Genomic DNA, 14,040 nt, shown 5'->3' with positions numbered 1-14,040 from the left:
TGGTGTGTACTATATAATTGTTAGCAATTTAAATATAAGTATACTGACATGGGAATCTAGAAGGAAGCCATGAAGGAAGCTGTAGGGCAGATATGATCCCATTTGTATGAACATAAAACTACCTGCATAAGTACATACATGATATGTACATGTACTTTATAAAGATCTGTTAGTTGCTGGGGAGCAGAAATGGGCAGGGTTCTGAGACACATTCCCTGTTCATTTACACTCCTATATTCTTTACATTTTATCTTAATTGTGTATTTCTGTTTTAAATATCCTAATGGTCTGGAGAGATGACTCAGCAGTTGAGAATGCTTGTTGTTCTTGCAAAGGACCAGAGTTTGGTTCCAGCACTGACTAACACTGGGCAACTCACCAACACACACACACACACACACACACCCAAAATAAATAAAATAAATCTTTAAAAAAAACACTAAAATATTCTAGAATATAAAAGCTATGAAAATTACATAAGAATACAGGTTAGTTATTAAAAAGACATATCAGTTTTATGGTGTCATTTATATAAATTAATTATTACCCCTGTTAAAATGAATCTGAACATCTAAAAGAAAAAAGATGAGCTATTGCATTGGGTTCTACCTTGTGATATAGATTACAGAGTTAATGACTTGTACACTGTCTCACAAATGTGTTTGGTGTAAAGAGGAGGGGCTGGGCTGGTTTGTGATGAGTGGTTCTGGGTAAGTAGGTTGACAGGCTTTCCTGGGTCCTTCTGAATTCAGCCAGATCTACCCCTGGTGCTGGGGTCTGGTTCTGCAGATAACGGCTGTCAGGGAAAGTCAAATAAAAAGTAGTGGAAGAAGCAGGGACCGAAGACGTGAAGGAAGAGCTGAGGAGAAACCCTGAGGGGCTTTGCTGAGATACAAAGGGCCTAAGAAAAGCCAGTGGCTCAAATGAATTAACTTCTGTGTCTGACTCATGAATGCCGGGCGGTTTATTTCTAGAACGACATTCCTGAGGAGACGTTGGTAGAGGTGGCTGAGTCTCCACCACAAGAACAAAGAAGGTTCAGTTCAGCGTGCTGGCTCCAACACAGGTGGTGTGGGGCACTAGATGATTCCCATCTCATTCAAGGACAGGGAGAGCAAGCACACGTTCTTTTTCTTTTTTTCTGCTCAGCACAATCAACTCTGCTAAATAGTTATGCAGAGTCATTCCTTACCAGCTGTTTCATTCATTCCATCAGGAGCAAAGAACTCTGTCCCCAGGGAATTTTAAAAGCAGCATTATTCCTGAGCATCCCTTCTCACATTCCTGTTTGTTCCATTGTGTTTTATGGTGCTATGATAATAAGCAAAAAGATGTTGCCAAAGAAATGTTTAAAAAATAATGTGGGTCTACTTCTGGCATAGGCAAACAATTGATAGTTTTTACTGTTCTTTTTGTCCCTGAGCCTTTGAACTTTGAGTTGAGTAACACGTTTGGGGATGAGTGAGCAGCTTTCCCTCAGTGAGGCAAAAGAGCCATTAAAGCTACAAGGGCAAGTGCAGAGCTAAAGAAATGGAATGGAGGGGTTGGAGAGGTGGCTCAGTGGTTAAGAGCACTGGCTGCTTTTCTAGGAGACCTGGGTTCAAACCCCAGCACCTACACTTTGGCTAATAACTGCCTGTAACTCCAGTTTTCAGGGGATTCAGCTGGCCACCCTCTGGTTTCCCCAGGCACCAGACACACATGCGATGCACATACATACAAAACATTCATACACATAAAGTAAAAATAAATATTCTTTTTTTTTAAAGAGAGACTCAGAGAAGTGAGTATAAAGGGTAGAAGATTGGAAACTCCTACAATAGGAAACGGGGAGACAAGACATCATTATCCATATTAAGAACGTAGAAACAACAACAACAAAAGGGTTTCCTAAAGTAATTAAAACTATGAATTTAACGAGGAGTGGTAAGACCATGCAGCTCCTTTAAGAAGAAAGGAATGAAGCTGGGTGTGGTGACTCATGTTCTACCCAGCACGCAAGAGGCAGAGGTAGGTGGATCTCTGTAAGTTCAAAGCCTCCCTGTTTCACATAGAGACTTCCAGGTCAGCCAGAGAAACACAGTGAAACCTTGTCTCAAAAAAAAAAAAAAAAAAAAAAAAAAAGGAGAAATGTCACCTTGTCACCTTTAACAGCAAATACAAATACGCTAAGACTAGAACAAAGCAAGGGTAAGCGTGATGCCCTGCACAAGGATGCCGTGCAAACCGCAAGACTTTGCAGTAGCTTTATTGATGGTCTCGTAACTTAGAGGATGGAGATCCACACTGGACAAGGAGAAAAGTCACCAGAAATGGAACACGTGTCCCAGCAGCAGAGACGTGAATGTCACCTCTGTTTGGGGATTGTGGCAGTCACAGTTCTTTCTCCAAAATGTTCTAGCTTTTCCGTTAGTTCTGAGCTTGGGAAGCTAAATGTCTGAGAGGGTGCTGGCAAAAGCCGCTTGGAATAACCCGTCCTTGAGCATGGCACCTCCATGATGGAAAATGCCATGCCATCAAATGAGCTAGTCAGCCAGTCTCCCCCAGCAGTGTTCATTGTTTGTATTCTAACTTTTTAAAAACATAACTAATTAAATTTATTTTTATTTTATTTATTTATTTATTTATTTATTTATTTATTTATTTATTTATTTTGGTTTTTCGAGACAGGGTTTCCCTGTGGCTTTGGAGGCTGTCCTGGAACTCGCTCGGTAGACCAGGCTGGTCTCGAACTCACAGTGATCCGCCTGCCTCTGCCTCCCGAGTGCTGGGATTAAAGGCGTGCGCCACCAACGCCCGGCTAATTAATTTATTTTTATGTGTATAGGTGTTTTGCCTGCATGTGTGTCTGGGGGCCATGAGTGTGCAGTGTCCACAGAGGCCAGAAAAGGACATTAGATACCTTGGAACCGGATTTACACATGGTTGTGAGGCCCTCGTGGGTAATGGGAGTCAAATCTGTGTCCTCTGGAAGAACAGCCAGTGTTCTTGACTGCTGAGTCATCTCTCCAACCCCCATTTCTCTCTGTCTCTGTCTCTGTCTGTCTGTCTGTCTGTCTGTCTGTCTCTTTTTTTTCTTGACTGTTTGAGACAGGATTTCTTTGTGTAACAGTCCTGGTTGTCCTGGAACTCAATTTGTAGACCAGGCTGCCCTCGAACACCCTGAGATCCACCTGCCTCTGCCTCCCGAGTGCTTGGATTAAAAAGGGGTGTGCCACCAATGCCAGGCTCCAACCCCCATTTCTAACTTCTTAACCTATGCACTCTGGGAATAGAAGCAGCAGAACTTTTTCCTTTGAAGAAGTTCCCATGTTGTCTCCACAGCGGTGCTGAGCTTCAGGGTTGAGTTCATTTTTCTGTCTCAGGAGTGGCATCCTTTCAGGGATGAGATAGAGACGTCCCTCTGCTAAGAGCAGGGCCTGTTCTTCCAGAGGACTCAGGTTCGATTCTACTGTCACCTACTCACCTTGGAGCACTCGGTATGACCCATCATTCCTCAGACGTTTCCTGCCTCCCCTTCCTCAGGCTGTTCCTTTTCATTGCCACCTGTTGTCAACCTATTTTTAAGACCAAGTTCAAACGCCACCTGCTTACCTGCCCTGACCCACCCTCCATTTGTAGGTAATGTTGGCAGGGCATTCATTTTACACTTGTGCTGTCACTGTTGCCGTTTGGGGACACATTTGATCTCCCCCATTTAAATGTAGGCTTCTGGTCGCCCATATCCTCCCCATCCCCCAGCTCAGGGCCTCAGCCAGCTGAAGCTTAGCAAGGCCCGTTGCTCCCTTTGCTTTTCCGGTGACTCTCCGGCTTCAGCTAAGTTAGTCTCCTTGTGGCATGACTTCCTTCCTTCCGTAGGACTTTTATTGCTCTGTTAATCCACACGCCTCCTCCAGCATTTGACTCAGAACTTTGTCCAGGAGCTATGTTCAAATTATCCCTTTGTCTGCCCTAATTAGCACCCCTGGGTGCTTGTGGGCTTCATCTCCACAGTGTTAATCATACTCGTTGTTTCTTCTGAAGGGTGTCTCTTCCTGAGTTCATGAAAGGCAGTGAGATTTAGTGGAAAGACCTGGACTTGAACTGTCCCTTGAATATTGTTAGTTATGTGTTCTCGGGTAGGGGGAGGACACAAACCTGTTTCCTAGTTATCATGAAGCACTACCACGTGAGATGCTTGAGGACTGCATGTAGTTGGTCCAGCCTTCCTCCCTTCTCCTCCTCCCTCCCCACCCGACAGTCACTCTGAGATGAAACAGGGTCTCCTATGGCCCAGGTTGGTCTCAGACCCATTATGTAGCCAAGGTGATCTTGAACCTCACCGCCACACCCAGTTTACGTGGTGCTGAGGGCCAAACCCAGGGCTTTGTGAATGTAAGATAAGCATGCTAGTAACTGAGCTACATGCCCGGCCCCTTTCCTCTTCTCTCATCCACAGAATGATTCACTCTCATAGGCAAAACAAAAAACAAAACAAAAAAACAGACAAACAAAAAACCCCCAAGAGCCGGGCGTTGGTGGCGCACGCCTTTAATCCCAGCACTCGGGAGGCAGAGGCAGGAGGATCTCTGTGAGTTCGAGACCAGCCTGGTCTACAAGAGCTAGTTCCAGGACAGCCTCCAAAGCCACAGAGAAACCCTGTCTCGAAAAACCAAAAAAAAAAAAAAAAAAAAAAAACCAAAAAAAAAAAAAAAAAAGAAAGAAAAAAAAACCAGGAAACAAAAATGTACTTTATTTTTCTTTAAACTGTTTTCCTTCGTCACTGTCCTTGGCTTCTGCTTTAACGTATGTAAGAACGCCAGCTCAGCTACTGCCACGTTACCCGTAAATATATCTAACTGTGCTAAACCTGGGAGTTGGGAAGGAAATAGTGCTCTTAGATGATGAAGAGCAGCTCCCGCATTGACTAGAAGGCAGGGCATTGCATGTCCAGTGAGGGCCCTGAGTGAAACTACAGCCTAGTGTTCTGGTAGCCTTGCCTGAGTCATTGTAGCCCCAGGAGGCTGCATTCATAGTCTATGTGTGGGCTTATTCTGCCCCATAGTGGCCACAAGCCATGACAGCCTTCGCTGGGCTCTTTAAGCTCTGCTGGAAGAATCAAGTAATGCCTGCAGCAGAAACAACCCTGAAGCAGTGTCACACAACAGAAGTGTATCTCTTAAAAATATTTTATTTTCTGGGCATGCGCATATACCTGAAAGTATGTATGTGTGTATGTGTTCCATGTATGTGCAGGCGCCTGCAGAAGCCCATGAACTTGGGTTGACAGACTATCATGGGCTGTCATATGGGTGCTGAGAGGCAAACCTTGACCTCTGGAAGAGTGAGCACCCTTAGCTGCTGAGCCTTCTCTGCAGTCCTCTAAGTGTATTTTTGTGTGGTCCTCTACGCAAGTACTAGGTGATTTATTTTTCTTGACATAAAATGTCTAAGCGGCCTTAAGTGGTTCCAGGGAAATGGAACTCCCAAACAGTCCTCCAGCTCATACCCACTCCTAGAAAGGCCTAGAGATCAGCTCAGTTCTACCAACAGAGTTATGGGTGAGAACCCTCTGAAATTGCGTAGAGTTTCCTCTGTACGTGAAGGCACATTTGGGTTGGGTAGGGGAAGAGGACAGGGGCTTACTTAACTTTACCAGATCCTCAGAAAGTCTCTGTGAGCCTTAAGATATCAGCCAAGATTTATTGTTATTGCTACTACGTATATATGTGTGGCTATGTGCTTGTAAATGAAGGTGCCTGTAGGGGCCAGAGGCATCAGATCCCCTGAATCTGGAGTTATGTGCAGTATGAGTCCCTTGATGTGGGTTCTGGAAATTGAACTCCCATCCTCTGCAAGGGCTTGGCATACTTTTAACTAGTAAGCCACATTTCTAGACCCTGAAGACCTCTCTTTAAAAAATATTATTGGATATGTGGTGTGTGTGTGTGTGTGTGTGTGTGTGTGTGTGTGTGCATATTGTGATCGTCAGAAGATAACTTGCAGGAGTCATTTCTCTCCTCCCATCATGTGGGTCTTGGAGGCCAAACTCAAGTCACCAGGCTTAGCAACAACCACTAAGTCATCTCCCTGATCCCCGAATCTCTTCTTCTTTGCTTTGTGTGTTTTGAGGGAACACAAATGGTGACTGTCCCTTAGGAAGAAAAGTCTTAGGATTATTCCGTGACAGCTAAGCTTGCATTGGTTTTTGAGGCTGTTCCTTCCCTGGATACTATAAAAAGGAGTCCTAAACAGAGAAGTGTGTGTGTGTGTGTGTGTGTGTGTGTGTGTGTGCATGTGTGCGTGTGTGTGCATGTGTATGTGTGTGTGTGCATGTGTGTGTGTGTATTGTGCACCACACCTGGTACCTTGTCCCCTCCGTGTCTCCAGTACCAGCCTAGAGCTTGGCATGCAGCAGGATTCAGTAAATGCTTCAATGAACAGAAAGAATGAATTATAGCCAGGCTGCTGTACAGTTCCTCTGTGACTTCAGGCCAGTCCCTTCGTCTCTGTAACTTCAACTCTTACATTTGTATGGTGTTTTGAATGGGATGTCCCCTATAGTATTGGGCATTTGAATACTTGGTCCTCAGTTAATGGCATTATTTGGGGGAGGCTTAGGAAATGTGGCGTTTCTGGAGGAAGTGTGTCACCGGGAGTGAGCATGAAGAGCTTAAGGCCCGGTTCTACTGCCGCTTTGTCCTTTTTGTGGTTGGAGATGTGAGCTCTCCTGCTCCTGCTGCCGCGCCCGCTGCCCGCTGCCTGCTGCCCTCACCATTTTGAACTCTGCCTCTCTGCAACCATAAACTAAAACAAACTTTCTTCTAAAAGTTGCCTTGGCCATGGCATTGTACTATAGCAACAGGAAAGTAACTAATACTGTAAGCTGGAAGTGGCGGTGATGCCATTGAATAGAAAACAAGGATACTGGACACCGGGAAGCATTGTGGACTTTCAAACACCGTGCAGCTTCTGGGCATGAAGATCAGAAAGTTGCCTTTCAGAAGTCTACAAAGATGTGGGCATTTTAGACCTGGCCATTTCTTTTTTTTTCCTGCATGCTGAAAATTTCAATGAAGAAGAAAAAAATTTTAACCACAGTTCTTAATGGTCCTATTTTCATTTTATTAAAAAACAAAGTCCCTATGTAAAAGAGGTTGCTTGTAGTGATTGAGGTATGCTAAAGTGTGTGTATTATTTGGAGCTGGAATGATAACTCAGTTGGTAAAAATGTTTGCCTCATGAGCATGAGGACATGAGTTTAATCCCCAGATTCTGTGTGAATGGTGGTGTACACTTGCAATCCAAGCACTGGAGAGGCAGAGGCAGGAGGATACCTGGGGCTCACTGGACAGCCAGTTAGTCTAATCGGTGAGCTCTAGACCCACCAGAGAGCCCATCTCAAAGGAGGACAGCCTCCAAAACAATACAGAGATACCCTGTCTCAAAAAACCAAAAAAAAAGAGAGTCTTTTATTACCCCTGCAGACATTAATTTACATATGATACAACTTAAATGTGTTCAGTGTAAACTGATATTCAAAATTTTCAATCTGCCTTGGAAGTAGTGTTTTCTTAGGCACTGTGGGAAGAGAGGAGGGCCAGGAAGGGTGAATGCAGAAAGGGCTAGGAAGACAGTCAATCTGACGGCACAGCCACAGCAGCCACAGCAATGAGTTCAATCTGACGGCACAGCCACAGCAGCCACAGCAATGAATTCAATCTGACGGCACAGCCACAGCAGCCACAGCAATGAGTTTTGCCTCCTTTAAACATTTAAGACTTTACCATTAATAGTGATATTGATATTCATTACTAATAAATAATTATTAATGGTGTTAATGATCATTAACAATGATCACGTGAGCAGGCACATATTGCTGCCCACGTACCAGGGCATGAGTGTGGAGGTCCGAGGACAATTTTTGGGAACCAGCACTCTGATTTCACTGTGAAACCCAGGGTTTGAACTCGGATCATTGAGCCTGCATAGTGAGCTAAGCTGAATAAGAAAAGGTTGAAAAGTTCTCTGAAACCAAAGGAAATCCCAAAGCACAAGCACATGCACACACCTAGACTGCATGAGTGTGATTCTGTGTGTCTGTACATCTGCATCATTGGAAGACTATTTTCAGGATTCTGTGTTCACAAAAGAGGAGCTGGTACACAAAAGAAACCCATACAAACATTTCAAAGGTATTTACAAATTCCCCTCTAAAAGAGTTGTAGCATTGTGTTTACATATCACTTCTCTTGTGTTATAAATCCCAGTACTTTGCCCTACGCTTTTTGGAGTATGTGTGTGTGTGTGTGTGTGTGTGTGTGTGTGTGTGTGTGAGAGAGAGAGAGAGGGGGGGGGGTGCTTGTAGTATTCTGATGTCAAGAGTCGGTTCTCTCCTTCAGCTGCATGGGTCCTAGAGACTAAACTAGGATATGGAGCTCAGGTCTTTGAGCTTGTCAGTAAGTACATTTACTTGCTGAGACAACTCACTGGCTTAGACTTTAACGGAAAACATTTGTTATTTTGTTTCTGTGTGTGGGGATGTATGTATGTGTGCACAGATGTGTGATCCCATGTTTGCATGTGTGGAGGCCAAAGGTGTCTTCCTCTGTTGCTCTCCATCTTATTTTTGAGATAGAATATCTCACTGAACTTGTAGCTCACGGCTTTGTCTAGACTGTCTGGTCAGTAAGCTACCGGGATCCTCCTGCCTCCACTCACCGGTTCTGGAATTATAGGAGGTATTGCAGCATCTTGCCTTTTAACCTGAGTGCTGGAGGTCAAACTCAGGTCCTCATGCTTGTGTAGCAAGCACCTTGTCCACTGAGCCATTTCCCCAGCCAAGCCTTGAGAGAAAAGTATGTCTTTCCGTGATTTTGTCAGAGAAAGAAACAGGTGAACCAGGGTCTCCAGAAATAAGGAAGACTTCCCCTAAAAGAGAGAGCCAGAGAGCACTGAATGACATGCATAAGCTCAGTTAAAGGCCCTAACTGGCCCTGGCATTATACATATGGGGCAGACAAAACACAGCTTAGAGTTTAGGTTTAAAGAATGGGCCTGAGGCTAATCAGGGTGGCACACGCCTTTCATCCCAGCACTCAGGAGGCACAGGCAGGTGGATCTCTGTGAGTTCAAGGCCGGCATGGTCTACATAGTGAATTCCACAGCAGCCAGTGTTACCTAATGAGACCCTGTCTCAAATAACAACAACAAGGAAAACAAACATAAAAAGAATAGGACTGAGAATTTGAGTGTTTGTTCACTGTAGGACCAATGGGTGTCAGTCTGAGGCTAACAAAATTAATTGCCTGGCAAAACAAAGTCACTCCAAAGCAACACAATAGAATCTAAAATCTCTATATCATAGCATCTACAAAATAATGCCAAAATGGTTTTGGCACATAGAAAAAGAAAACCATAATTTAGTCTCAATTGAAAACACAGATCACAGATGCAAACCCTAACATGACAAAGATATTGCATCTACCAGATAAGAATTTCATACCAGCATAATTAAAATCATTCTCAATGAGGAACTGAAAGTATGTTCACAATGAATAGAAAGATAAGAAATGTCAGTAGAGAAACAGAAAATATAAAAGATAATCAGATGGAAATTTTAGTACTTAAAATATAACATCTAAACAAAAATATTCACATGGGCTTAAGAACAGGATGAAAATGAAAGAGGAAAAAGTGAGTGACTTAAAGACAGATGATTCAGAGAACCGAAGAGAGAAAAATGAACAAAATAAACAAACAGGGCCAGGCATACAGCTCAGCTGGTAGATAGCTTGCTTAGCATGCACAAAGCCTTGTTGCTACTCCCCGCACTATAATATCAGATGAAGAGGCACACACCACTTTAAAATGTGGGTATTGGAGTCCTAGAGGAAGAGAAAGGATACAGCACAGAAATATTTGGAGAAATAATGGCAGAAAACTTTTCAGCTTAGGTTACAGATTTAAGTATATAGGTTTGGTAAGGTTTGGTGGCACACACCTTTATCTTCAGCACTTGGGGGCAGAGGCAGGTGGGTCTCTGTGAGTTTGGGGCCAGTCTGGTCAATAAATTGAGTTCTAGGTTAGCCAAGCCTACACAGTGAGACCATGTCTTAAAAAGAAAAATAGAGCATATGGACTCAAGCTCTTTTTCCTGGAGCCTACTAAATGGTCAGCTGTGTGAAGATGAAGCTATATATTTCCTTCCCAGTGACCAGCTATCAGAAAGACACTGAAAAACACATCAAAGAGGATGATGAATGCCCAACTTCGTACTTTCTATGAGAAACATGAAGCCACAGAAGTAGCTGCTGATGCTCAGGTGAAGAGCGGAAGGGTTGATTATGTTGTCTGAATCAGTGGTGGGAACGGCACACAAGGCTTTCCCATGAAGCAATGACTCATGTCAGAGCGCACCTGCCGCTGAGTAAGCCGCATTCTTGTTATAGACCAAGGAGAGCTGGAGAGGGGAAGCACAGGTCTGTTTGGCATTGTGGATGCCAGTCTGAGTTCTCAATTTGGAGAGAAGGATATTCCTAGACTGACAGATACTAAAGCAGTTGGGGCTCAAATGGGCTAGCCGAATCCTGAAGCCGTTCTATCTCTCTAAAGAGGGTGACGCCTGCTGATAAGTTGTCAGAAAGTCCTTAAATACGGAAGGTAAGTCCAGAATCAAAGCACCGAGGTTCAGAGTCTTGTTGTCCCACTTGTACTGAAACGCAGATGCCAAAATACTGCTCTGAAGAAACAACCCATTAAGAAAAACAAGGAAGATGTTGTAAAATATCCTAAGCTTCTGGCCAAGAGAATGAAGGAAGCCAAAGAAAAATGCCAAGAACAGATCGCCAAGAGATGTAGGCTATCTTCACGGAGAGCTTCTATTTCTGAGTCCCAGAGATAAGTCTTTAAGAGTAGCAAATAAATGATCAGATCTTAACCACTGAGCCATCTCTCCAGCCCCAATGATCAGATCTTAAAAAAAACATAGATTCATGAGGCTTAGTGAACTCCAGACAGAATAAATGAGAAGATATCCATGCTTAGTTATGTCATTATCAAGCTGCTGAAAACAAACATGAAGACAAGTTTCATGAAAGCAGCCAGAAAAATGATCCTTTCCAGATAGCTGGAAATGATTTAAGGGCTGTCACTTTTAGATAGAAACCAGGGAAGACCAGAAGACAGGGAAATATCTTTAAATTACCAAAACAGCCCAGGCAATCTATAATTCTATGTATGAGACAAATATGCTTCAAGAATGAAGGTGGAATAGACATTTTCAGATAAAGGGCAAAGAGGAGAATTGTCACTACCAGACCCATGCTACAAGAAATACCAAGGTCCTTCAAGGGGAAGGACACGGTATCCAAGGGAAACGTGGATATCCATCTAGGAATGAATGAGGAGCTTTAGCAGTAGCAAAAATATATGGGTAAAGATGGAGGATTCAGTATTTAAGACTAGGGGCTGGGAGAGACAGCTCGGCAGTTAAGAGCAATTCCCAGCATACACACGGCAGCCCACAACCATGGGTCAATCCAGTCCCAGGGGATCTGATACTCTTTTATGGCCTCTGTGAGCACTGAACACATATGACAACTATAGCATAAACAATAGTGTTTATGTAACCCTAGGACTCAGAACTTGAGAGGTACAGGCAGAGCAGTCAGGAGTTCAAAGTCATTCCCAGCTGTTTATATTGAGTTCAAGGTCAGTCTGGCTCTATTAGACCCTGATTCAAAGAAACAGCAAACAAACAAACAACAAACAAGTAAAAGATAAACTATATGGGAAATGGGATAAATACACCTCCATAATTGTGAAGTTTCTGTATTTTATATGAAATAGTGCTATATTAGTTTTAAGTAGGCTATATAAAGTTTAAAATAGATTTTAAGCCCTATGGTACTATGCTAACTCTAAATAGAGAGCAAAAAGACAAAAATATAATATACTCTCCAGAGAAACCACAAAAAACAATGTGAATTATTTTTGTGATTTTGAAGATGAATCCCTAAATTATAATATATAAAATAGAATCAAAATGCCTTTTCTGTTTTGTTTTTTGTTTTGGGGGACAGGATCTCATTATATAGTTCAGGATGACCCAGAATCCTCTATGTAAAACCGGGTTGGCTTTGAACTCACAGAAATCTGCCTCTTGAGTGCTGGGATTAAAGGCGTGCACCACCACACACAGCTAAATTAAAAAAATATTTATGTGTATGTGTGTGTGTCTTTGTGTGTATTACACATATTCAGGCACCTTTGAAGACCAGAAGAGGATGTTACAACCCCTAAAGCTGGAGTTACAGTTGGTTGTAAGTTGCATGATATGATATGGTCTCAGGGAACTGAACCCTGGGTCCTTTGGAAGAGCAGCAAGAGCTCTTAACTTCTTAGTCATCTCTCTAGCACCAAATTTAAAAAATATTTAAAGGTAGACCCCTGAAAAGCAGGAAAGCAGGAGAAAAAAAGACCAACAAAAACAGAGTTAGCAAACAAAAAAATAAAATAGTAGACCTAAAACCAACCATATACTTAAAGTAATTATTAATGGAGTATACATTACAAATAAAACTTATAGGTTATCAGAATGAATATAAAGATATGCTTTGCACAACAAATTTATTTATTTATTATTTACATTATATATTTATTCTTGTTTGTTTTTTTGAAACAGAGTCTCTCTGTGTAGCCCTGGCTGACTTGGAGCTTACTCTGTAGACCAGGCTGACCTTGAACTCAGAAATTCATCTGCTTCTGCCTGTGAGTGCTGGATTAAAGCATTCACCACCACACCTGGCTCAAATACACCTTAAATATAAACGCACCAATGGTTGAAAGTACATATGTGAGAAAAGATGAGTGATAAGAACGCAGGAAAAATGAAAACACAGGTAAACAGAAAGATCTGCGCATAGATATTTACCAGATTAATTCATAGTTAAAAACTGGAAACCAAAGTGTCCACTGACAGGCAAATAGTTAAGCAAAATATCACATTTATGTAAAATATTAAATACTCAACAATATAAAGAAGTTAACTGCTATAAACAGCATGGACAAATCTCAGTATCTGAATGAAAAAGGCTGGATATAAAAGTATACATTGTATGATTCTACTTATCTTAAATATAATCAGTGGGATTGATGATCATGATGGAAGTGTTTTATATCCTGTCTGAGGTGATGATTTGTAGTGTATATTACTATGAAGACTCATTGAGTGGTTAAGTGCTGAGTGGATATAACTTCTGATGTGTAGATTATTCCTCAAACTGGCAAGGACAAACTTTAAAAATATCATTTTTCAAACAACTTCAAATATTCTGCTAAATTTCTATTACTTTAATTACAAAAGGGAGGTTGCTATTTTTCTGAGACCATGGCTTCTGTTAATGAAACAAATGTCTGTCTGTGTTAAAAATCTTTAGGTTGCAAACACAACAGAGCTTCTAATTTAATCTTAATGTCACAAGAAAATGACTTTAATGCAGTTATCAAAGACAAATTCGACGAGCATCTGCTCATCCTGGCCTATTCTCTAAGACACTGGAGTCTGACAACTGCTTCAAGTACAGAGGGGACGCCCAGTCCCTACCTAGGTCTTTCTGGAATCTTCTAAGAAGCAAAGAATCTTTATCTTCTTTGTTTGGATTGTTAACGTTTGGTGTTTCCTGAGAACGCATATGGCTAGAATACCTTTCCAAGGGTACTTGACATTGATCCCTGGTAAACTCTAGGAGGAAATTTTAAACAGATGGCTTGTGAGCACTTAGCAAAGCAACCTGATATCCTTGTGTACACGGCTGAGAAATGTAGGTTTGTTGGCAGCCTCGTTAAGTTGATTTGTAACTGGCTCAAGACTTACATACCCAATCAGTGCAGACGGTTGTCAACCTGGACAGATGCTATCTAGATGCCAAAGGATATTGATCACCGTGGCCTTTTTAGTTTTGGCATATTTATTGCTTACCCACTCTTTAGAAGGCTATTATAAAAAATTTATTATATGCAAATGAAGACATACTCCGTGTGTCCATGTAAGCTCCAAAA

General features: G+C 42.2%; 1 protein-coding gene across 1 annotated transcript in view; it reads right to left on the bottom strand.

Annotated features, from left to right (window-relative positions):
- LOC101832649 (meiosis 1 associated protein) overlaps window positions 1-14,040 on the bottom strand; it is a 67,421-nt gene that overhangs the window by 33,733 nt on the left and 19,648 nt on the right. The window lies entirely within an intron of this gene.

Source organism: Mesocricetus auratus, unplaced genomic scaffold (genome assembly GCF_017639785.1).
Source record: "Mesocricetus auratus isolate SY011 unplaced genomic scaffold, BCM_Maur_2.0 Super-Scaffold_100676, whole genome shotgun sequence".
NCBI classification, from domain to species: domain Eukaryota; kingdom Metazoa; phylum Chordata; class Mammalia; order Rodentia; family Cricetidae; genus Mesocricetus; species Mesocricetus auratus.
This window is presented reverse-complemented; position numbering and strand designations above follow the sequence as displayed.